At 38.2% G+C, this 27,277-nt stretch overlaps 1 protein-coding gene and 1 pseudogene across 13 annotated transcripts in view; both read right to left on the bottom strand.

The window, feature by feature from the left end:
- CDKAL1 (CDK5 regulatory subunit associated protein 1 like 1) overlaps positions 1–27,277 on the bottom strand; it is an 811,149-nt gene that overhangs the window by 667,371 nt on the left and 116,501 nt on the right. The window lies entirely within an intron of this gene.
- Positions 5,104–25,424, bottom strand: LOC113264516 (60S ribosomal protein L9-like; annotated as a pseudogene).

The following is a 27,277-nucleotide window of genomic DNA, read 5'->3' as shown; positions in this document are numbered from 1 at the left end:
GTGACTCATCGCTTCACATCATAAAGAGAACAGCAGGTGAGACAGATGCTGTACTCCTGGATTATTTATTACTTTGTATCACATATATCAATAATATACATAAACACAGATATACACATATATATTTAAATATAGTTATTTACTTCAGGGTATTCCATTTGTTGTAAAATGATGGGGCTGAATTTAATGAATACTTAAGTCCGAGAAAATAAACGTAAAATGTTGCAAATCTGAAATAAAGTCGGGAGTAAGGAGAAAAGTGTGTCTAGTTTCACTAAAATTTGAATTGTAGGATATTTTTCACAGAAATGTGACAGTGAAAAGTAGGCAGATGCCGATTTGGCATCTGAAAACTACCTCAAATTCACCAGAAAAGGGTTTTAAAAAAAAGAAAAACATAACGTAATAAAGGAAAAGAAGTTAGGCTGCATGATTTTTTTTCCTTTCCTCCCCTTCTCCCCCACCACACAACATTCCAGGCAACGTCCAGCTTTGCCTCCCCAAACCAGGCATGGCTCCTGGGCGGGGGGGGGGGGGGGGGTCCCCTTGATAAAGCAGCAAAATTAAGGCAAAGGAATCTTCACAGGACACGCCATAGAGCTCTAAGTAGAGAAGGCCCACCTGTCCCAGCCCACTGTGCCCGGCCTTCACCACCTCCTACTGTCCTATAAAATGGGGAACAAATGGGTGGTCAGGGACGTGCCCTCCCCATCACCTCATTTATCTTGTGGCTGATAATCATGGCCATGGGGACCCACGGGTAAGACTTGCTGCCTTGGAAGAGCTAGTGACAGAATTAAATGTTTGATGATGTCGATAATGGCCTCACCTGTAGACCCAACTCATAAAGCAACTCATCTATGACACAAACTACTTTACCCACCGCACGGGTACAGCAACACAGAGAGCGATGGAACAGTGACCCCGAACAGACTCGAGAAGGAGTGCGCTGCTGATACAGGTACACCAAGGAAAAGCAGAGCTATAGCTTTCTCCTGGAAATGGATCTGCTGAAAACCAGTACCAGAGCCCTCTAGAAATCCATGAAATATAGAGATTCCTAATACATTTTGGGTTTGCCTGAAAATCGAATTACCATATCTATTATTACTCCTAAGGAAAAATGCATCCTCAACTCCAGCAAGTCTTTGCAAAAGAACTTTTTTAATCCAACCTGTTTCCATGCAGGCACATGCCTTCCAAGCGAAATACTGCTCCGAATGCTACACGTTTCTTGTCTTCGTATGGCGTTTCAATAATCATTACTAACTGTTGAGTTTCAGAAACCTGTACTGTTTCCAGTACAGTAACCTTATGATAGTTGTGATTGATGGTGTTCTTTATAAAATATATATTTGGTGAATAAGCTTAATCATCCTCTTATGCCGGAAAAAAATTTCACTTATTGATACCCACCTGTGTTAAAGTTGAAAGAATCACCATAAAAATGTGCTTGGTGATATTAAAATAAATTAAAACACCATAAATACTGCCATTTATGAAACGAAAAAAAACGAGTCAATTATTTTTAAATATCTACTTTTGCTAAAGCATACTACACAAGCCCTAAGTTAATTAGTTCACACTTGAGGTCAGCTACCTAGCATGCCTCGCAGTTATAAATACCATGATCAGTGTTCCTACAATTTCAGGAACTTGACCGTTTTGTAAAACACTTCCAGGAAAAATTAACACTTGGAATAAAGCTGACTTTTAAATTTACAACTATTAATTATCATCCTACTTCTACTCTCCCCTTAACCCTAATACAATGAAAATTTATTGTAGGCTATGCACATTTTAATTGAATGTGAATTGTTATTCTCATTTTAGTCAGACTTTCTGACCCATTTATTCCAAACCTTATACTCTTTGTTACAAATTCACTGGATGGCCACCCTGTAATGGGTATTGGCACACCATAAATTCAACAATTTATCCAGGCCTCAGGGTACTGGACTATACCGTGCAGAATTCCATTTTGAAAGAGTAAATCACTAAGAGATTCACAGAAGTGAGATTTAATTTGAGGAACAATGAGCAAATTGACTCTATTATTTCCTGACTTCTGGTCTAGGGCATCTCCCATAGACCCTTACTCTCTACCTTTATACTGCTGTCACTTCATACAGAATTTAGCTTGGTCCCATGTGACTTTACTTCGATCTATATTCAGGGCTGTGCATTAAGTAGAAAACAAACACATCTCCCACCATTTCCCTCTGGCTCCTTCGACACTAACCACGTTGGCTTCTCTTTGTTTTCCCCTGAACTGCCAAGCACACACCTATCCCAGTGTTTTTATACTGCTATTACCTCTGCATGGAATGTTCTTCCCTCACATATCCCCACTGCTCATGACCTTATTTCATTCAGGTGTCTGCTCATACATCACCTTAGGAGAGAAATCTTTCCTGACCACCTATCCAAAATTACATCCATATCTCTCCCAAGACCTTTCTTTCCTTTTCTTCATGGCTTTTGTTACCCAACTTACACGGGACATCTCTTCTCCAACTAGAAAGTAAGTAAGCAACTTTTAAAAGTCAAAAATTTGCTTTACTAACTGTGATATCCTCAGGACTTAAAAGAGCACTTGGTACAGCTCAATAAATAACTGAATGGAGGAGTGTTTATTTGTCCACACACACACCCCAGCCCCCAGCCCATGGAAGCTCAAAAGTATTTTGAGTTTTTTTTCTCCTGCAGCAACAGCAATGGGAAGTTCTTATTTCCTATTTTATTTTATTTGGTGCTTAAATCCCAGTGCCTAGAACAGTGCTTATTCTTGAGACAGTCAATAATCATGTTAAATGAATCCCAAATATAGGCCTGCTATTTTTAAATGTTCTCCAAAATGAAAATAACAATAAAAACGTAAGGTTATTAATGTTTAATGTGATCATTAGATGAAAGTCCACTATTTCCCTAATAACTAAAACTTTTGGCAGTTTTCAAAGTTTAAATTAACACCATAATGGACCATATGTGCACATCTGTGCATTAAATATATTCCTGAAAATATTGTGTTTAAAGCTAATTAAGTAACATCGTTGTTTTTATACTTACTGTCATTATACGCTTCCCTCCAAAAAAGCTGTAGCCCAAACACAACCCATTTTTTATTTTACTAATTTTTGCTAAAATTATATCATGTTTTAACTATATTACTTCATGTTTTCCCATTAGCTATTATAATCTTCTCCAGAAACAGCTGTTGTAAATGACATAATAAAATCATAGCCCCATTGAAGTCCTAGGCATTATAAAATTTTCATTTCATTCAAATGGAACAATAACTCTATATAAAATATTTGCAAAATCATCAAAAAGCCATATAAATTGTGAAAATCAATCACACATCTAATTCCCTTTGTTTCCAACAAAAATAACAGACCACATAAAAGAGCTGGGTATTTTTTTCTTTTTGGACAGAACCTTCTGCACCAAAATATCACATTTTCTTTCCTGTGCAGTGCCAGATAATAAATACTTTAGATTTTGCAAACCATATGGTCTCTGTCACAACTTTTCAACTGTGCCCTTATGATATCAAAGCAGCCATAGACGGTATATAAATTAATGGGTGTGACTGTGTTCCAATAAAACTTTATTTACAAAAACGGGCAGTAAGCTAGATTTGTCTGCAGTCCACAGTTTCCCAACTCCTGGTCTACACCACTCCTTCTGTACCAACTTTACTCAACAAACCTCAGAACCACCGAGCTTCTGAGTTCACTGTGTGCCTAGTCAACCTACAATAGAGGTGGGGTTTTTTCCCATATATTTTAGTAGTGAGATTCTTAGGCAAATGAAACTCAACTCTTCCCCATTTCTCCTCTCTCTTTCTAATTAGAAACAAAGGAGAAAGCATAGAGTTGGAACACCAAAAAGTATAAGGGTACGAGGAAAGAAGTAAAAGACACTTTCTACTCTCCTTTCTAGGAAAATTTTAATCTCTGGAATCTTTCCACTTCTTCTTGTCCACTTTGTAAAGGGTCTCAGTGCTGTCAGTCTCACTGAAGTCACCCACCATGGCATTATGCCATGACTTGCCCTAACTCTCAATACACCCAGAGCTTTAAAAACGTCTATATTCCTTTTCTAATTTAACTCTCATCCTTCAATAAAGCTGATCACTACCAAAAACAAGGACACAAGCTAGCTGATTAAACTAAATCATACTAACATGTGACTTAAAGGACGGGTAATCATTCAGAAAACTCCTCCTCCGGATACCTGGGACATTTCCTTCATCACGGGTGGTTGGGGGAATGTCACAACTCAAAGTTCTTAGTAGTTTACAGTGAAGAGGAAAACAATGCAAGTGTATTACATCGAATAAAAAGCGAAGAGCACGGACGGAAGAGAGCACAAGGCAAACCACCCCTAACCGGATCAACGCTCCACCAATCTCTCCTAATGTGGTCCTTTCTCTTCAGGTGGTCCATTTGTAAACCCACACAGTTTCCAGTCCAAGGGGCATCAACTCAAATGTCTGTTGGTAGATAACAGAAGCAAATGAACAGCAGGATGATAAGGGCCACAGCAAACCGAAGGACGGAAAAGGGGCGCCCACTGTCCAGCCCCCCCAACTGCAGGAGTGCAGGCCCAGTACTGTATCATCAGTGTTTCTGAGGAAGCTAGAAATACAGATTCTGACATGTGAATTTGTCAAATTTTTAAAACACTGTGCAAGCCAAAGAAAACGCGTCTATAGGTTCGATTGGACCCACAAGTCATCAGCTTTTTATTTCTGCTCTAGCAGAATCCTGTCCTTTCCACACTGCAGCTTTCCGGGGTGAAAACACGGTGTGTGGTGGGGGAAGCTGCTGGCAATGAGCAGGGCTCTTTATGGATCAGCAATGAATCTGGTATTTTTAAGGTGGGCAACTGCCTGATGGAACCCGACGGCGATCAAATCTCATTAAAAATTTGCTTTGTTCTCTGTGAAGACCTAAAAAAATTACAACTCAGGTATTCCCAGACACAACTTCATACAGAACTCGGATATGCTCATACGACTAAAAAATTTAATATTTTGAAAATAGGTAACATAAAAAGTAAAAAAAAAAAAAAGCCAGACCACCATTTGGTGCTGAGTGATTTATTTCAGTCAGAGTGTAAATCAATTTTAGAATTCATCTATACAAGTTCCATCTGGCCCCAAAGTCGTACAAAAGGTAGCTCAATGGGCATTTTTCTTTCTCCATATTCTGCATGTATTCCTCCCTTTGCAGCTGGTATCTAGTCTGAATCACTAGCAACGTTCTGTGGCAGAAGGTGAATTTCATACTATAAAACAAATCTGAGCTTGCCATGAAATTTAGGCTACTTAACTCAGGTCAGACCTGTCACAGGTCAGGCCTGCCAGCTGCTGTGCAACTTCTGTTCTAGCTTCTGCCCAGGCCTGTAATTATTTACAGTTTTGCACCTGTCAAAATCTTGCAACAATGACTTTCCTTGTTCCTCAGGGTTTACAGACTGCTAAATGTACTGTTTCAAAACCGAACACTTAAGGCATACATGCGAAAGGGGTCACTATCATTGAGGTTTTGTTGGGTTTTTTTTTATTTTTTTTAAAGTGAAATAGAAATGAGGTGGAAAACATAAATTAGGTTTTGATGTTAATAAATAAAATAAAGCAGCTATTTCCAATCTTTGTGAGTACAGGAATTACCCATGAGTTGTTGAAAAAAAATAATAATCAACACTTAATCCAAAAGCCAGACTTCCAAAATCACACTATAGAAATGGGGAGGATGGGTACATCTTTAACATGCAATCAGGAAAACACGTTTCTAAAAATATTGAGTAGAAAAAATACAATATAACAAACAAACAAATACAATATATCATAATAAAAGAGTGATCACTGTTACTGCTGTTGAATATACAATCTGGGGGGCTGTTTCTTAAATGATGCCGTAGATGGGTAAAATTAAAGTGCTAATAAATCAAAAAATGTAAGGGTAAATAATGTTGTGAAAGTGCTTCTTTGGCCTTCCTAACCAACCACTCTGACTAGAGCCGATCCTGCAACCAAGAGAGACAGAGCTCTGGCTGGAGCAGCTTCTCTTCTCCAGAGTTATGCAACTCTATCCAGAAGGTGTGTATTTCTTTAAGAAATCAGCAGCACTGGGTAAACAGAGTGCATCTGGTGAACACATGTCCACGTACAGGTAAACACATGATTTCGGTAATTACTTCCAACACCATCTGTCAGGCAGGTAGTTCAAAACCTACTCAACAAGAAAGGCAGTTTGAAGTAATTTTTAAGCAAGTATACTTTTCATCTGCCTAATAAAAGTAAAGATCAAAATACAAACCTAGAAACCTGTCTCCTCTCTCCTGAATTTACCCAGGGCAGAGGCAGGCAGGTTCATTCTTGTAACTAAAAAAGATGATAATCCTACACTGGTTAAGAAATGCATGAATCTGATTAATTATCCTCAAAAGAAATTTTCTTATGATTAAAAATGGCAGTAATTTATTCATCAGTAATCAATAACTAACAAGACTAGTCTCTGTAAGGCATTAGAGTATGTCACCTGTCTGCAAAACCACCTCACCACTAATTAAGGGATAAACTACTCCAGTGACAAATGCTTTGAAATGTTTCTCAATAACATTAGCTCAGCTTGAAAAACATAAACCCAAATGCAAAAGAACACAGGAAAAGAAAAAACATAGCAGCAGAGGAAAGAAGAAAAAAAATCCAATTAAAGATTTTTCCCACTTCAAAAAACTGGTTATTTGAGAGACTTGTAAAAATTATTGCAATTCTGCCTTAATGTGTATCTATAAACCACTGGCCTTTTCATTTGTCTGATTTATATCAGTCAAGCATTTAAATAAAGTAAATATTACCATCTCACCAACATCCAAAGTGAGGCATGACAGGAATACCAAGGGCTGAATTCCCCCAGATACATTTACATTTTTCTTTCAGATTCAGTTCCCTTAGTTGTCTTTACCACAATTTCTACCAGGGCAAAACTGACTGATTTAAATTCCACCTTCCTGCTTTCCCCACCTCTCCATTCTGAGATTGAAACATGAGAAATAAAATTGTTTAGAGTGTACCTCTGATGTGATGTAATGAGAGCGGCACTTCACCTCTGTGGTCCTCCTCCCAAAAACCTACGACCCCACTCTAAATAGGAGAAAGACATCAGACAAACCCAAATTGAAGGGCATTCTACAAAGCTGCTGACCTTCTAACAAAACAGTGCTCCTCAAAACTGTCAAAAACAAGGGTAGTCTGAGAGGCCGCTGCAGACCAGAGGACACTAGGAGGGCAAGATAATTAAATGCAGTGGAGCACCCTAGATGACATCCTGGGGCAGAAAAGGGACATTAGGGAAAACTAGTGAAATCTGAATACAGCGTGGTGTTTAGTTAACAGTAATGCACCAGTGGTAATTTCTCACTTGCAACAAATGCGCTGTAGTGATGAACAGGTACCAAGAGGGGAAACTGGGTGATGCGAATACATGAATTCGATCTCTGCAACCTCTCTGTAAAGTGAAAATTAATATCAAATAAAAAGACTGTTTAAAAACTTGCTCACTGGGGACTCTGAATATTCATTCATTCAACCAAAATTCACTGATCAGTCACTATACCGAAACCACGTACAATACAATGCACTGGGGGCCCCACCAGGAGACAGGGTCAATGCGAACACACTGGACCACCACAAAACTGAGACTGACAGGAAATGATTACAAGCAGGTATGCATGGAACAAGGTGCCTCACTGACATAAAGAATACAAATTATTATCTGCTGTCACAACGTCAGTTCCTTTAAAATACTTGAGCATAAAGGAGGAGATGTTTCTGTAGCTCAAACTCAAGTCTAAGGGCACTCAGTTGCCCTACTCAAGAATGCAAAGCCTGGAGCAATCTAATCAGAATCCCCGTTCCAGAAGCAGCTACTATAAATACTTCATTATAAATATCTCAAATAACAGCTTACATTCGCTAATTAGTATACTAAATGTCAGAAGTGAGTTCTTATGGGGAAAAACCGTAGTGTGTTGGCTGGTGGGATTCTTGCTAAAAAGGGACGGTCATTTATTGAAAGTTACAGTATTCAAGAAATGTAGACGGACTAAAATATTCAGAGACACTACACACTTCTCAGTGAACAGGGCTTAAGAATTAGTGAGGCCTGCAGCCTTTACCCTTAAAGACGACTCTCAAAACTTAAGCTCTAAAAGTCCTGTTATGGGTTTAGGAGGATTCTCTGCTGCCTAATGTCAAGTATAAAGGTAAGAGAATCCTACTTCTAAAAGGTCACTGGGTCTGCCTGGCCGAACCTTTCCTACAAAGCGGTAGTCAAGGCACCTATGAGGACAGCGATCTGAACCCTCATCAAGCTTATGTAACAAACTGTATTAATTGTTTTGAGCCTGCTTCACTGATGAATGATTAATAAATATCTTTATGTGGACAAATGTGATTTGAGTCTTGCAAAGAAGAACTTCCCCACGTTGAACTTGTTTGGCAAAAACTAAGTGTTGTGAATGACAAAGCTCATTCACATCAAGTCATGTTACAGAAAGAGTTTCAAACTTGACATTCAAGTGTGGCCTTCCAAAACTGTGAATGAAATTGTATGAAAACTTCACGTTTGTGAATGGGTTTCTTTTTGGTAGGAGGAGAATGGCCTTAGGTCTTATCAGATTATTAAAATAGTCTATGACCCTAAAATTATTAACAACCATAGCCCTGAGTAATCAACAGTCAAGCAACTATTGTTTTTTTCTATTAAAAGTTAGTTTTCCCTTAAGTCACACAATTTGTATTTCCCCCCCCAAAAAAACCGGCCTTCTAGTTTCTTCTAAATACCACATCCAATTTTATCTGTTTTAGAAAGGTAACTATCAGGAAATACAATTCAGTTGACATTTCAAACATCTGACCCAAAGCAGAAACCAAAACTTTCTTCGAGGAGCCGTTATTTGCACACAGTGATGCATGGTGCATTTTTTTTATATCAAACCATTTTACCTAAAAATGTGAATCATCTGTACACCTCAGTACAGTTAGATTTTGCTTTATTTTTTAAACGAAGTCTGTTATTTCAGCCATGTTTTTACAGCTTCTTCACACTAGTATAGTTTCCAGTTCATCCAGCCCTGGAAAAGAATGACCGATTTTCCTCCTTTTTGTATTTGGTGAATATTTTTTCATCTTGAATGAACTGGTACAAGAAAATAACATTCTACAGAGTCACCAGCAATGCCGAGAAAGGTTAGAGTACCATCTCAGTAGTCAATCTTCTGATAAAGCAATGCACAGTAATTGTTTTTAACCCTCATGAGCAGACATGGAAAATGTTGTAATGAATTACAAATGAACATTATGAAAAATGGCTGCTGAGTCCTCACATCATACAAAATATTGTTCATCACATAGTGGTTGAGTCAGGTCCTAACTGGAGAATGCTGGAAAGAAAATGGGCAGCAGACAGGGTCATGGATTACTTATCAAAAGTAGTAAGAGGGTCACACAGCACTGACTCACATGAGATAGAAGTTCTTATTCCGTGACAATATCTTTCAACTTCATAGACCTTCCACTGGAAATAATTTTAGAGCTACCTGGTCAAAATGTAAATAATTTTGTTAAAACATTTAAAAACTTTTAAACATAAAACATCTTTTTCTTCCCTTTAATCCAAGCATGAAACGATGGAGATTTAAAAAAAAAAAAAATGGGGGGGAGGGGTTTCAAAGCAAAAATGTCTGTCTACTAGCTTTAGAGACAGCCAGAGGAAAAGGTCCTCCTGTTCAGCTAACTTCCAATTTTTGTTTTCTCAAGAATGGGTTTTATTTTCTTCACTAATTTCAGATGCCTTTAGCTATGTGATTCCCTGAAGAATTCCCAGTCTACCCTGAAGAATCCTTGGAGCCTTGCCTTGGAGCCCAGGTAAAGGCTGAGTAACCTAAAACTCTCCCTCTTTTGTAAGGACAACACTGGAGCCACGAGGGTTGTACAACTATGGGGAAGAAGGCTATTTCATTTTTAGATGACTTCTCAGGATCAGTATTTATTTAAAGGAGGAAGGCCCATCATTTCTGGGGTCTCCCCATGTGCTTCTGCCTCGCTCCTGGCTGGTCAGTCCAGGAGGAACGCCTGTGGGCCCAGAGCTGCAAGAAAAAATGTGTACTGCACTGGTGAGATAAGCCACAGATTCCAGAAACATGGCAGTGGCTTTTTCAGATCTACTTTAAAAGTATCAGTGAATCCACTTATAGGAGGTATGTGGAACTATCAAACTGACAAAACAGGAAGTAGAACAGGGATTACCAGGGACTGGGAGGAAGGGGGAATGGAAAGTTATTGTTTAAAGGGGATGGGGTTTCAGTCTGGGAAGATGAAAAAGCTCTAGGGATGGGCAGTTGTGATGCTTACACCACAATGGGAATGTGCTTAATGAATTTTTTAAAATGCTTAAAATGGTAAATTATATGTTATGTGTATTGTACCACAAGAAAGTATCAGTGAAAACCAGGAGGGCTTGCACACAACTCGAGCAGAATGGGTGGCAATCCTGATAACACCTGCATGGCCAGAGAAAAGGGGAGCAAAAGAATGATGGAAGTAGCAGGATCGACAATCGAGAAACGTGGTGGTGCAACTGAGTTAGCAGAAAGGAAAAAAACCAAAGCTCCCTATGGTGTAGAAATACCACCTTCTCCAACTATGCCCTGACAACTGAGCTCAGCTCAAGAAAACGGTGTGTATTTATGGACATCTGGATGAACCTCTAACCTGAGCAGTCTTAGAGGATGATTTTTATAGCAAGCCCTTCACCCGGCTGGAACAAAAAGGAACATTATAGAGAAGAGATCCAACTGATGATAAAGGGCCACTGGATGGTAGGCCAAATGTCCTAGACATCTTCTAAGAAATAATTCCGGATATTCCTATCAGTATCAAATTTTGTCTAGAAGCATAAGAACATCCAGTTCTGAAGGCACTGGACAACTTGATTTTTTCCCAGACACAGTCCTTAAAAACACATACTATGTATCTCTGTCTCAAAATTACTGGTTAGGAAAGAAGCAGCTCTGCATTACACAGGGACTTAAAAAGATTTTCCACTTTTTTGCTAGAGGTGAAAAGCACTGGAAAAGGCCTTCATTCTGGTTCTTATGCATTTCACCATAAGGGGTCAGGACATATTTCATTACCTTCATGGGCTGTTTGGAGAAAGGGCAAAGGGACATCTCTCGCCCTGGCATCAAAGTAACTCCGGTTCCTATGATCTCTGCCCAGCTGATGCTTCATCACAAAATTAACATAAACAAGGAGAATATGCAGACGATGTGGGAGCAGAACCTTCTCTGCACAACTGCAAAGACAGCATCCTGACGCACAGGTAGAGAGGTCCACTCTTCTCTTTCTGTGGAACTCAAGGGATTCTTCCTGCATCCAGAATTAAAACTGTGACTCCTAGGAACGTAGCTATAGGCTCTCGAATAAGACTCGTGCCAAGCATGACTATTTACAAGTTAATGAAACAAGGAACTGTTCTGAGGTAAGGACCTCCAAGTTGAAGTATAAGTAGGTCTTAAGAAAAGCTTTTAGTTTAGACTTCAAGCGCCCTCATTAAATGGATGAGACGTGACAAGAGAAGGTGATAGTACGTCCGTGGTCTTGACCTTTCGGGAAGTCACAGGTGGAGAGTAAGGCCGCTATTGCATGTAGTGCTACAGGTACATCAACCGGAGGCACATTAACTACAAGGAATTACGTACGGAACGCCTGTCGTGAAAGAAACACATCTATCTGGAAAGAGATTTGGCCATTTGTCCTGTTCCTCACTCTGTGTTTCTGAGAAAGAGGAAAAGTGGCTGTTCTTCTTTGTCTTGATAAAACACAGAGTTCAAACAGCTGAGAGTTCTGCTGTTGTTGCTGTTGTTGTTGTTGTTTTAAGAAAAAGCCTGAAATCAATACAGCTTTCATTGTATCTTTCGAATATCACAAATAAGTCTGAAAAATCATCCGGCATCTTGCTGATTCCAGACGGCTTAGATCTTACTCATCAGCCTGCTCAACTGCTCCTTTTCAGAAACATAGACACCATCCAAAATTCTTCTGATATCCTTGTTTTTAGCTGTTGTGGCTTGCTGAACCAAAGCAGCTGAGTTTGATACGAGTTCGATGTCATTTCCTTCATGCACCAACTCCTCTTTCTGGGCTTGCAATACTGAATAAGCAACACCTGGCTTCATCCGAACCCCGCAGATGTACTGTTCACCCAAGAGATTCCAGATTTCAACAGGAGAACCCTTCTCCTGAACAACAACGTTGATGGGGAAGCGAGCACACACGGACCTCATCTTGTAGCGGAAACGCAGTGCAACGCCCTTGACCATGTTCTGTACTTGACTGCAGATAGTGCGGACTGTAGCCAGTTCTGTTCCAGTCCTGCCATTTGTCAACTCGGAGCCCATTCTTCTTTCCAAGGAGACTCAGTTCTACATTGATGGACTGACGTCCCTTCACAGGGTTCCTCTGGGGCCCTTCAGAGTAACAGTGTGTCCTTTCAGAGTGATGTGGACATTTTCTGGAATATCAACAGTCTCAGGGCTGAGAATGGTCTTCATTCTTGCAGTTGATGTGGCAAAGAGCTAAGTGAGAGTTCTACAAGTTTAGACTTTGAGGGATTTCAGTGACCTGATCTGAGTAACAAGAATCACCTTATCTCAAGTGGATAAAGTATCAGACATGGTGTCTGACTAACCAGAAAAGGCATAAATATTTTCACACTTAAAATATATGTTATGGAAATGAGAACAGAGGATGACAAGTGAGAGGCTGTCTTAGAGCCTGAAGGGCCACCCCTTCCGATGGCAGCTGAGATCTCACGCCTAGCTCTGCTGCAAGTTCTGACTTTCCCTTAACACTGTGGGCAGCTCCCACCTTCTCTTAATTGTGACCCCTCAAAATACTGGTTTTCCAAATTTATCCAGAAGGTTTTGTTAAAGATAGATTTACGTTCTGGCCTGCTATAAACACCACCACCAACAACAATCCCCGAAAAATGAAGCCTCAAAAAGTAACTTGTCCTAAGGGAAAAAACACAAACTGATAATTACTGTAAAGTTTCAGAGCTATATTCCCTAGCAGTGAGCTTTCTACACTGGCTTTCACTTTAGGCTTCACAACTTTCAAACTCTAAGGATAATGAAATTTCAGAGTTCCAAAAACTAACTCCTCTGTGACACAGACAGAAATTCTGTGGAATACCAAATCAAAAGCCCAGAGCTGTTTTGAACATTATAGATAAGCATTTAAAAGAAGTAAAGATGAAGAAAACCAGAGACAAATTACACTTATTTATTAGTTGTAGACAGAATTCACAAGATCCCCTGATGCTTGGGACTCCAAACAGAAAACTACCTTGAAAGTTATGACACTTCAGGTGAACCCTGAGGTTAAAAAACAAACTGAGAATATTTCCATGCTAGCCATTTCTGAAGTCTTTAGTCATTTTGACATTTTTAAATTCAGAGTAAAATCCTGGCAAAGAGAGAGTGTGAACGGTCCTCGACTTCATGTCATCGTACGTACTCTATGAAGTCTGACTTAGAAGAAAAATTTCTAAAAAAGGAAAAACTCAGGGCACCTGGGTGGTTCAGTCGGTTGAGCATCTGACTCTTGATTTTGGGTCGGGTCATGACTTGGGGTCGTGGGATCAAGCCCCATGACAGACTCTGCTCTCAGTGGGGAGTCTGCTAGAGAGCATCTCTCCCTCTCCCTTTGTCCCTTCCCCTCTCATGCACTTGCTCTCTCATGCGCACTCTGTCTATCTCTCAAATAAATAAATAAATCTTTTTTTAAAAAAAATCTTTAAAAAAGGAAAAACTCGTAATAGGCAGACAGAAATCTATGTAAATGTCCCAGTGTCCTAGTATTAACAACAAGCGAAAGCAGTGCCCTGGTTCCTCTACTCCCCATTTCGGAGACAACTAGGAAGAAAGAAAGAACAAAAAAATGGATCGAGGCACGTAATGAGCTGCCCTTACACTGCCTTGGAGTCCACGCTACAGTATGTAATAAGCACTGACTACTAAATACCCGCTCCAACTCAGGATGGCTGCCTTCAGCCCTTTCCTCCTCATCTATGATTCTCACCTCCCTCTGAAGACACAGGCAAGAGAGGAGGCAAGAAGACAAACTAGCAAGTGCTGAGGCCGCTGGTGAAGAGCACTAATAAGGGTGTTTAATAAAACTACGGAGTGAATTAAGTGTGTATGTTTCTTCTGCCAGCTCGGCCTTTCACTTCGCCTGGTCCTCCTGCTCCCCTGGCCTCAGACCATTATGCGGAGTGAGCTGCATTATCCATCACCTCTCCGGCACCACCAAGCAGAAGGCAGGCTGGCCCCACCAGGCCATCTGCACATGCACCTGCACTCAGCCAGCAGCGGCTGCTCGCGATCTGCTGGCCCAGAGATGCCCTGGCCCAGAGGGCACCACTGTGAACTCATAGTTTCCGCAGGAACTAGTCCAAGGATTCAGAAAGAAAAGCTGGAGAGAGCCAAAGACAAGGGACAGGACAACAAATGGTAGCTTACAAATGTGAACCACAAAACCTCTAGGGCAGCAGTCACAAAGCATCTAACTCACCCATAGCTCCTAAGAATTTGAAAGTCATTACTGTCTAGTCCCTTGGATAAATATTTCATCTTATTTTAAAAATATATTTGTCATTATTTAGGAGCAAAATAATTACAGCATACCACAATCTCAATTTCCTCTTTTTTTTTTTAATGCTCATGAAAATACTCAAGCAGACAATGGTGGGTACATAGGAATATTATTAAATGAATTCATATTAGATCTGCAAAAGCTTTTCTCAAAATTTGAAAGTAAAATTTACTCTTATAACCGTTTGCATGAGCATGATAAAGAAGTCCTAACTCTGAAAGTTCTTATAGCTGTTTCTCAATATACAAGCTCATATGAATATACTTGAAAAACATGAAGTCTAAAATAAACACAATACAAATGGTAAGAAACCCAAATAAATTTAAAAATACTGATTTCATTGGTAATTAAACATATTAAAACAATGAGCTATCATCCCAAATTAGCAAAGACAAAATTGGTAATTCCAAAAGCACAGGAGAGAAAAGCGTCTCCCCCTCACTCTCATACACTACTGGTAAGGAGGCTGATGGATACTTTTTGTCTAGAGAACAATGAGACAAAATGTACCTAGAGTTCTTAAAATGCTCACTCTTTGACCCCAAGTTCCACCTTTGGGAATCTGATCTGCTTAATACATAATAACCAGAAATGAACACAAAGACTTATATCCAAACATGCTGATTTATTTGATGGTTATAATATACTTATTGTAGTAAGTGACACATTGGATAAAATCTAAGTACTTGCGCCAGTTAGAATGGCAAAAATGGACAAGGCAGGAAACAGCAATTGCTGGAGAGGATGTGGAGAAAGGGGATCCCTCCTACATTGTTGGTGGGAATGCAAGTTGGTACCAACACTCTGGAAAACAGTGTGGAAGTCCCTTAAAAAGTTAAAAATTGAGCTACCCTATGACCCAGCCATTGCACTACTGGGTATTTACTCCAAAGATACAGACGTAGTGAAGAGAAGGGCCATATGCACCCCAATGTTCATAGCAGCATTATCCACAATAGCTAAATCGTGGAAGGAGCCGAGATGCCCTTCAACAGATGACTGGATTAAGAAGCTGTGGTCCATATATACAATGGAATATTACTCAGCTATCAGAAAGAACGAGTTCTCAACATTTGCTGCAACATGGACGGCACTGGAGGAGATAATGCTAAGTGAAATAAGTCAAGCAGAGAAAGACAATTATCATATGATTTCTCTCATCTATGGAACATAAGAACTAGGAAGATCGGTAGGGGAAGAAAGGGATAAAGAAAGAGGGGTAATCAGAAGGGGGAGTGAAGCATGGGAGACTATGGACTCTGAGAAACAAACTGAGGGCTTCAGAGGGGAGGCGGGTGGGGGAATGGGACAGACTGGTGATGGGTAGTAAGGAGGGCACGTATTGCATGGTGCACTAGGTGTTATACGCAACTGATGAATCATCGAACTTTACATCGGAAACCAGGGATGTACTGTATGGTGACTAACATAATGTAATTAAAAAAACATTAATAAGTAAATAAATAAATAAATAAATCTAAGTACTTGGCCAAAGAATGTACATAAATTACAGATCTATAAAATGAAACATTATGCAGCCATTTAAAATTAATATACCATATATTAAACTCAATTGTTTTTTTCAAGTAAGATACAAAAATACTACAAAACAATTTCATCTATGTAAAAGAGAAACCAATACAGAAAAAAGATTGGAAAAGTCATATACCAGCATCTTAACCACGGTAACCACTACATAAGGGGGTACAGGTGACTTTTAAATTGTATTTCCCAAACGGTCTACAATCTGCAAGCTACACTTTTATAATTGGCAAGTAAATAGTTTCAAAAGTCTATGGATCAACAACCAATGGTATTTTGAAAAAATCAGCTATTTTAAACACTAAGACCAGCTGTATAAAACAAGCCTTTTACAATAAAAACAGCATTTCTTATCATTCAATTCTGAATGATTCCCAGATAAAGCATCTTTGACTTTGAAAATCAATGTCACAACATAAACCTTTAACAAAAAATAATCAGTTACAAAGAAAGCACAATTTATCTCCAGGTGGAATTATATAATAGTCCTAAAACGGACATTATGGTTTTTCCCTGTGATTTTCTTTCCCTAGAAATAACTGTGAGAGATGAAAGAACCATTTTATTAATTCCAACTTTGAAGAGGACAAGACACTATTCATAAGCAACTTTCTGCTAACAGATAAATCTCTAAGTATAAATACAACTAGGAATTTTTAACCAAATGCTGGATTGTATGTCTCTCTACTGGATCTATAATGAAAATACGCATGAGAAACATATCAAATTTTTAAAAAGTGAGAGATAGAAACATAAAAACTCATTTAAGTTTTAACACCTTCTGAACATGTATGGGTCTTTGAAGTGGGACAGATCCAGGTTTTAAAAAAAACAACCAGGGGGCAAGATACTTAGCCCCTCAAAACATGCCTGTTTCCTCGAGTTTAAAATCAGGCTAAATAAGACGGAGTATGCAGAAGTACCTCACACATAACTCAATAAAAGATAGCTACTATTTTCCCTCAGAAGCAATGTTTACTAGGTAGAAGCAAGGAGTAAAGTGCATAACAGAAGATTTAAATCGATTCAGTAAGCATTTGAGAGTCTCTGCAAGACACCGGGTATACTGAAATAAACAAGAGTGGGCAGTTTTCAGGGAGAGAAAAAATACAGGCCAACGAAAAGTTACAATATAGCTATGGTAAGTCCAGACTGCTTTAAAGAAGTACAAGTTAGGAAACATAACTGGGGCTGGAACTGAAGGAAGACTTTTAGAGAGAAGTGCTGTTAGATCTGGACAATAGAAAAATAAACGTTACCCAGTCAGAGGAAGAACAGAACATCAGCTAAGTACAAATGGTACAGCTAGAACCGGAGTTTCTTTTTTTTTAAGACTTTATCAGAGAGAGACCACAAGCAGGGGGAGCAGCAGACAGGGGGAGAAGCAGACTCCCCACTGATCATGGAGCCCAATGCAGGACTTGATCCCAGGACCCTGGGATCATGACCTGAGCCGAAAGCAGACACTTCACCAACTGAGCCACCCAGGCATCCCTAGAACCAGAGTTTCTTAAGGGATGTGGCCTGCAAGATCACAGAGGAGGCGGGATGGATGCTGTCACCACAGCCACACCGCACCTTCCACTGAGCCACAGGCGGCTCCTGCAGGGAAGGAGAAGGAAGGAGGCTGCCACCCAGAGAAGAGCCTTCCAGCCACTCCCACCTTGCAATCTCTCTCCAACGCCCTCTATTGACAATGCTAGTAATGCAGTGGCTAACAAGGGAGAATTACTTCAGGGTGGGCTTTTGGTCCCATAAAGAAGACCATACTGGGGACTGAGAAACTTTAAATTGGTAACTGGCATACTGCCTTTCCTCTCAAGTAAAAGACTCAGCCTTCTTCTGGTTTTTTTTTTTTTTAATCTTTGGGCTCTAACACAATGTCTGCCATAGAGTAGGAATTCAATAAATTTGCAAAGCAGGGTAAAATGGAAAGAACACAGAATTTAGATGCAGGCAGATACTGGGTCAAGCCTGTTCAGTCACGGGGTAGGGGCAGTAGGGGTTAGAGGATACAAAAATAAGCAGCAGGAAAAAAATGGATTTCCTAAAGGCCGGCATGCACAGGACTTTTCTACCTAGAAATATTTCAGACTCTAGATCACACTTCAACAGTGTTCTCTAATGTCCGTACAGGGATTCATCTACCTCGAGACGCCATCTTTTCGCGGAACTGTAAATGCATTCATGACAATGAAAACAAGCGAGCTAAGGCGGGCCAACAGGAAAGACGCTGGAGCTAAATATTCCCAACTACTGTGACGCAACACACACAGCTGAAGCCACGCACGCTTCCTAACCTGCTTTTTCATTTCTGATTGTTCATCTCGGGCACTAAATAGTATCCTCGGTATCAAAAACTGTTATTTTCCTAAAATTACATCCTGATGTTGGAAAACTTTGATGATAAAACAAGATACCTCTCTGCAGGTTAGCAAACAAGAAACACAGCTTTCAACGTTGCCCTGTTACGAACAGCCTCACCTTGCTGAACAGAAAAATCAGTGTTAAATTACATCTCTCAATGTTTTTTAAGGCACAAGGGTCGATCCAAAAGTTCTCTGCGGTGCCAACTTTCTATATAAAGCTACTTGCAGGACGTAAAGATTTTCTTTCAATCAGAATAAAGAGAATCACAGATGTAGACAGTGACAGACAACATTCAGTCTTCATAAAGTCTTGCTTCTTGAAAGGACAATTCCAGAGAAGTGACAACCTGTCCTAGTTTTAACCATCTTTAAAAAAAGACTAGTCCTAGAATAGTTGTGGTTTAAGCAATGAATGTAAAGAATCAAACACTGCTAACAGTGCTTTCTGGCAGGAAATTCATCCTCAGTTTTTCTTGATTTGGCTCATATTTATAAGAAAACTAACTTCAAATACAATGGCATTTTTTTTAAAGTAATCTCTATACCCAACGTGGGGCTTGAACTCATGACCGTGAGATCAAGAGTCATATGCTCTACTGACTGAGCCAGCCAGAAGCCCCTAAAGTTATATTAAAAAAAAAAAAAAAAAAAAAAAGTCAACACTTGGGAGACTAGAATTATTACAATAAAAAGTTCTTAAAATTCAACATAATTGTATTCTAAAAGATGTTCTTCCAATAAATTTCAAAAGCAATAATCATTCATCTTTAGAGAACTACAAAATTTAATTACACCTGACTCTCTCTATAAGCCATTCAACACAGAACAGAACCATATTTAAAGATCTTCTCTAAAGAGGATTATTTTTAGCTCTTCTTCAGACAGGGTCCATGTCCTCAGTGCCTCTTACAGTGTCCAACACGAGAGAGATGAGTGACAGCATTTGTTCAAGAAATAGCTAGAAGGATCTCCCCACATGGTAGTCTATTCTACGAGGTGGCCTATGCCATGGATAACAATGCCACTCATTCTCACTCTACTTCATATCCACAAGTTACTAGTGGGGAAATCATTCATTCATTTTATCCACCACTACTGATCATAATGAACCCTTTGTCAATTTGTTCCAAACAGAACAGAACACTACCCACATATAATTTCCATTCCTCGTAATAGCTAGGTCTTGCCTGAAGAGGGTGGAACCAGAATTGTAGCAGTAAGAACAGAAAAAAGAAAAAAAAAGGTTTTGGGGTTTTTTTTGGTTTTTTGGCTTTTTTTTAGTGTTTTTCTGCTCTGTCTGGAATGTTCTTCTCTTACTATGAATAAATATTACAGAATTCACCTGAGATGTATATTTAGACTTATGCCTTCAAAGGGCCTTCCTGACTAGCCCACCCAAAAATGATGCCATCTAAATTAAAGATGCATTCTAAAATGCTAATAAAAATTTAATAGAGAGTATTGAAGAAATGCAGTAAAACAATTAAGATAATAAAAATGAGATAAAAAGAAGTTAAAAATAATGTCAGAGAGAAGCAGTAAAATTAGAAAACAGGAAAGAAGGGATAACATTCATAAAACTGGAGTCCCAACGGAAGAGCAAAAAACCAAAAAAAAAAAACAAAAACAAAAACATGGAGGGGGGTAAAACCAATATTTAAAACTAGAATCCAAGAAAACTTCACAGATACAAAAGATCTGAATCTACACATTGAAAGTGCCAACCAATACTTGGAAGAATTTACCTGAAACAATCAACTCCCAAATGCATCTTAGAAAACTCATAGGCTTCAAAGATAAAGAAAAGCTCAAGGCCTCTAGGCAAAAAAAGATAAAACAATGAACAAAGGCAAACAAATTTGACTGGCATCAGCGCTGTCTAAAACAAAATACAATGCAAGGCAACAACGGAACAGCACTGTTTAGAAATTCAATGAAAGAAAGTATGAATAATGGATTTTATAACCAACCAAGCTGTCCTTCAAGTATCAATGCCTTGTAAAAACACTTCTAAACAGAGAAGAATCACTCTCCCTTCTCCAAGATTCTAGCTTAATGCACCTAATGACAGGAAAAAGAGTGATGAGGCCATTCATACACACAACTGTAAATCTAAGATTAAAATAAAGGTGGAGACATTAACCTTTGAAAGTTGAAGATTAATATGCAAATGTTATATGTCGTAACAAAACAGAAGTAATGCAAAAACAACGTGAAGAAAAGGAAAAGGTGAGAAAGTAAAATAAGTTCTTTGGTTGGCAAAAGCCAGAAGTTAAAGGGTACCATTTAACTCCAACACAACAGATGGTAAACGATTAAATGGGTAACGGGATTACAGGCATTTAAAAGGTACAGAGACAAAAGTAACCACAGAATAATACAAATGTTCCTAAATGACATGTCATTAATTAAAAAAAAAAAAAATCTCATAGAGAAACACAGCAAATAGAAAATAACGTATAATTACAAAATATCACCAGAGACTTCAGACCACATTTATCAGTCATATCAACAAAACAAGATTTCAAATTTGGCTCACAAAGCAAGACCCAACTCTGTTCTACATATTAAGAGACACATCTTAAGCATAGTTCAGAATGGCTAAAATTAAAGGATATACAAAGGTGTAACAAGCAAAAGAGAGCAAAGTAGAATTCAAGCCAAAAGATTTAAACATGAAAAGAGCACTTTAATTCTAAAGCCACAACTGACAACAAAATTGTAACTTATAAATATCCATAAATGAAATAATGCTGTAACCACCCTTATAAAACTAAACAGAAGTTGCAAGTGTGAAAGGATTTCAGTCTAAAATAGAGCCAGATGATATGAAATGGAAAATATTCCAAAAGAACCCTCAAAAAAAGGGAGCTGAGGCATTTCCAGTAAATGCTGATTTACAGAAGACAGAGACTTATCTCCTGTCCAGTGGATAGCCTCCAAGAAGCTCTCCCTATCTTCAAGCCAATGAGCTTACTGCCAACGTAATTAGGCAAGAGAAATAAATTAAAGGATAAAATTTGGTAAAGAAAAATTAAACTCTATTTGCAGTTGAAACGGCAGTGTATCTAGAAAATCCTACAAAAATTACTGATAAAAATTAACAATAAAAAATTAAGTTAAAATACAAAATTAAGTAACAATAGACTTTGAAGACACAAACAATAACCAATTTGAAGACAAAAAAATAGAATCTTCATCAGAGGTAGAGAAAGCACTTAAGATAGCAAACAAAAACCATAAAATTCTTAGGGATAAACTTAACAAGATATACCCTAAACCTATATTGTGAAAAAGATTAAAACACCCCTGAGAGTAAGAAAACTAGACCTGAATAAACATACCATCTCCTATTCTTGGATAGGATGAATCAACATCATAAAAATGTTGGTTCTCCCCAAGTTAATTTATGATTAATTTTTATTTACCAGGAAAAGTACCAACTACTTTGGTCATGGAGTTAGAAAGGTGATAGTTAAGTTCACCTGAAGAAACTGATGTGCAAGAATAGTGAGAAAAAAAAACATAAAAAATGAAAAACCACAAGGAGAGATTAACTCTACCAGATATCAACTCATAAATAAAACTTCCATAAACACAGAGCGGACGGAACATAAATAAACAGACCCATGGAATAAAGCAAGAAGCTCAGATTAGACGTAGGTAAATTTGGAAATGTAATGTATGATAAAGATGGCATCTCAAAACACTGGAGTAAAGATAAAATGCTTAATAAAGAGCCCTGGGACAATTAAGTAGCTATTTGAACAGGATGCAAGTAGAGCGATACCTTGACACCGTACATAAACACACACTCCAAATGGATCAGGGATGCAAATGTGAAAGAATAACCCAAACAAGTACTAGAAGAAACCACGAGTGAGCTTCTCTTTACGTTCAGTGTACAGAAAGGCTATGGCTTAACTAGGACTCAATATCCAGGAGAAACTGAGGAAAAACATTTTATAAATTTAATGAAGTATTTTATGTGTCACTAAAACACCATAAGCACAGTCAAAAGGCAACTAAAAAAACTGGGAGAATGTGTCTGTTGTGACATATATTACAGACAAATATCTGTAATACGTAAAAAACTTTAAGAAATAAGAAAAAGACATGAACAATTAACAAAGATATAAAAATGGCCAAACATATAAAAAGAACCAGAGAAGGAGAGAAACGAAAGTGATAACCCTGAGACACCATGCTCCCCTACTGAAAAATGGTGGAATTATATAGCAGGACAACAACAACACTGTTTTTGAGGGGCTGCGGAAATGTCCAATTTTCATACACTGCCCATTAAGAATGCAAATCAGCACAACCCTTTTGAAGAGTATTTTGGCACTATCTCTATATGCACTTACCTTTCAACCTAGCAATCTCCACTCTAGAAATGTATCCTGAAGACACACCTCCAACAGTATAAAAATCTATGTGCCAGAGTTTACTTACTGCAGCACTATCTGGAACTACAAAATAATGGAAACAATCTAAGTGTCCACACACAGGAAACCAGTAGAATGAACCCTGATATGGCCACAGTGCAGTATGGTGCAGCCATAAGAAAGAACGAGGATGACCTCTTATCACCGGATACAAAGTTCATAGGCTATATCACAGAATAAAAGAATTAAGTAAAAAACAAAGGGAAATTTTTGAAAATTACACGGATTCTGTATACAGTATTTGGTACAATTTATTCTGTGGGATTATGACCCACATAAATAACCATGAGTCCATACAGATATAAATAGTTGAATAAATAAGTAGGGAGAAAGAACAGTTCCTCACAGTAAAAGTCCAATTAATAAATATAAAAGGCATGATAGAAATAGGAAAATCACAACTGGTCTTGTGCTTGTATGTGGATAAAAGGAAGAATGAGCCAGAAGCTACTGGAAGATGGGGGGATGAAGATGAAAAGAAGAGTAATGGGGAGAGCGGGAAGGGTGACGTGGCAATGATCCTTCCCTTGATAAACTACTTAGCATAGTTCTGATGTTGAAAATCATGCTAATATTTCACATACTAAAAAAACAAAAATACAAAAAAAATTAAAACCAGACAGGAAGTGGGCAGAATCCATAATGGAATACAAGTGGCTTCAAATTAACTTAATTGAATAACAAATTAATAACATAACCACATTCAATCTAGCTTTGGAAAGCAACATTTTGGCTACATATTGTAAGATGAAAGACAAAAAGGACTTACACATTTTATTCTAGTTAGTAAAATGTCTTCTTCACAGGAGAATGGGTTAGTAATTCTGAAGCTACTCTATAATGCTTAATGGGTTTAAACAAATAGCATGTACACGGTAGGAAATGAGAGCTATGTTTCTTGCAGCTATACAATGAAGTTAAGAAAGGAGGGAAGGCTAGAAATAAATCCCATGCAGTTGAAACAGAATCAGAGAGAGTAGTATGACCTCATGCTTTTTAATACAGATACAGATAAACAGATACAGATATTTGTATACATATACACATTTCCTAACTCTGTCCACTAACATTGCCTAGAAGCAATGACATCCCACTGGGAAGAGCATAAAAGTGCTCAGATTAGGTGTCTTTACACCAGTCACCAATGAAAGGAACCAGGCTTCTGCGGAGAAATGGCTCCATTCAGGACTGAAGCAAGGAGAGGACAAGATGAGCCTGGACTAACTAATGTACCAGAAAGGAATCAACCTAAAGGAGTTTCCACTGGTCAACTCCAGACCAATCTGAGGAATAAAATAATGATAGTAAGGGACTATTATGCTCCACAGAATAAATAAACCCTGACTCTATAATGAAATAAATGAATAAATAGGAGTCCCGCTCTCTTCCTTACAGAAAGATTCCAATTAATTAATGTAGACAGCATGATGAAAATAGAAAAATCACTTGATAAACCCTATAGTATTAACTGTTGCAGGCAAGAATAACCAGTGGCTAAATTTTATGGTGAAAGCATGATGATAAACAGAGTATTTGCATAATCCCAAAGTATCACCAAATACTTATTAATTCCAAAGGGGAAGATAATAACTTTACAGTGGGGAAAGGCAAAAGCCACCCACTTAATGAAATAAATTTAACAGCTAGTTACTATATGTTAAAGTTAAACCATAAGGAGATGTTACAAAACCCAGAATCTCCTTGGTATGACTGACCCACTGAGGACACGTAATCATTCCTGTAGTCTTGATAAAATGCACAGCTGAAGCTGATCATGAGGAAATCCAGAAAAGCCCCAATTAGGCAACGTTTTACGACATAACTGACCAGTAGTCTCCAAAAGTGTCAATGTCATAAAAGACAAAGACAGAGAAATTGGCCCAGATTGAAAGAAACTGGCACGACAACTAAATGCATTGTGAGATCCAAAACGAGACCCTGAACTAGAAAAAAAGACAATGTGTGAGTAAGATCTGTATAACAGTTCATTGTACCGGATCAATATGCATTTCCTGCTTTGGTAATTGCATTATGGTGATGTAAGACATCTGAGCATTACAGAACTGCAGGGAGGGGTCTAGGGGACGTCTCTGCACTACTCTTGCATCTTTTCCATAAGTATGATATCATTTCAAGATGCAAATTAAAAAAATTTTAAGGCTCTATGAAGTCCCAGTCAAAACATGTTCATAGATAATATTTATAATAGCCAATTATTAGGGGGAAAAAACCCTAAATGTCCATCAGAAGGTAAGTGGTTAAATAAAATATCATGTACATAAGACAGAACATTATTTCTATGAATCCATGAATAAGTAAAAGCACACAGAAGTATTCTATAAAGCCATAAATGAAAGGATAAGGAAGCTTTATCTATACCTGTATGGAATTATTTCAGAATGTACAGCTGAAAGAAGGGAGGGAAGAACAGAGAGAGAGGTGAGAGAATGGAAGGGAAGCAGAGAGTGCAGGAAGAGCTGTTGTAACCCTTTTGGCTGCTATCAACAATTATGCAATAGATGATTATATCCCTATCCTTGCAGACGAGTCTTTTCTTATCTGTAGGGGAGAGGGTCATAAAACACAGAATTGCTAAGTCAAGGGGCATACATATTTTTTATTTTTATACCTATCAAAAAATTACTTTCCCAGAAGATGGCAGTAATTCAAATACATTTGAATGTACCAGCAATGTATCAGAGTAAACATTTCTCCACAATCTTAGGAGCACAGGATCTCCTGGGAAAAAAAATACAACATACTCAGCAAAATACAGTATCTCATTTTAATTGTATTTCTCTGACCACCAGTAAGGATGAAACTCTTTCATGTTTACTTGCATTTCCTCCTCCATAAACTGCTTGTTCATACCCTTTGGAAATTGTCCAATTAAGCTGTTTCATTCAAGGAGCACTTTGACATCATTATTCATTCATATATATATGTGCATATATATATATGATTTTTATATATGATTTTATATATTTATATAAGTATAAATCGTACATACATACATATAAATTTTAAATATTTTAAAAATCTGTGGTTTTTTTTTAAATATAGATTTGGGTGCTTCAGGCCATACAAAAATTTAAACCATTAGGTCATTAAATCGATTGAATCTTTTTGATTATGATAACGGAGACTGCAACTGCCATTTAGTGGACAGAAGTCAGAGGTGCTAGACGTCTTCTAATCCATAGGTCTGTCCTGTACAAAGAATTCCACATGTCCTGTATGAATTTTGAATGTCCCACTGAACATTCATGTAGGTAAAAAATATTATTTACAATATCTAGAATCTAACTCTATTTCACATATAAACACAATGCATTTTTTAAACAGTTTCAGGAATCCAACTTTTAAGAAAGTGGAGGGGGGAAAAAAATCACACTTTGTTGCACTGAGAACTTTCCAAAGAGATGTCATCTGCTTGAGAGAAAGGCTCATCACTAGGGCAAGCGCATTCCTGGTATTTAAGCTAATAAGGCCACACACATACCAGACCGCCTTCACTCCTCTCACATTCAGTGTGATTCTATATAAACACATTCCTTATGTTTCCTACTGTATCTATGCCTGAACATTTACATTTTGAAACATATATTACCTTATCAAGTTTTGGGTTTCCCTCTTACATTAATTCTATTCAGAGCAGTGTTATTTGTTATTATGTGTACAGGTAGATCATATTATTTATGAATTTCACCTCAGAACAATGCACTTGTTACACAAAAGGATCGCTGAGCCCACTAAGATCAGAACTACCACCCTTGGATTACAGGAGAGGAAAGATTTCTCTAATTTCAGGTCTTTGACCTTCCTCTCCTCCACTAGGAATACAGATAAGGCTCCTCCTCTAATCCCCCCTACCCAGTGAACCTTCTTCCCAAGACCCAGTGTCTCAGCCACGTCAGTGCTCTCCTCACACATCCAGTTCTAAGGCTCAACCGCTGACCTGAAGTTACTTAGGCAGAAGGACAACAAGGGCATCAGCAATATAAACTCAAAGCTCCATGTGCCCAGGATTTGCTCAATGAATATCCATCAGTTCTATTTTAATTTTTTTAACTACCATTCTAAAATTTACTTCATCAAGTATACTAAAGTCTTTGTTATTTATTAAAATGGTAAAAACATCAAAACAGTAGGGGCGCGTGGGTGGCTCAGTCATTGAGCATCTGCCT

The sequence above is a fragment of the Ursus arctos genome, unplaced genomic scaffold, assembly GCF_023065955.2.
Source record: "Ursus arctos isolate Adak ecotype North America unplaced genomic scaffold, UrsArc2.0 scaffold_31, whole genome shotgun sequence".
Lineage (NCBI taxonomy): Eukaryota > Metazoa > Chordata > Mammalia > Carnivora > Ursidae > Ursus > Ursus arctos.
Note: the sequence above shows the minus strand (reverse complement) of the source record. Positions and strands in the feature narration are given on the sequence as shown.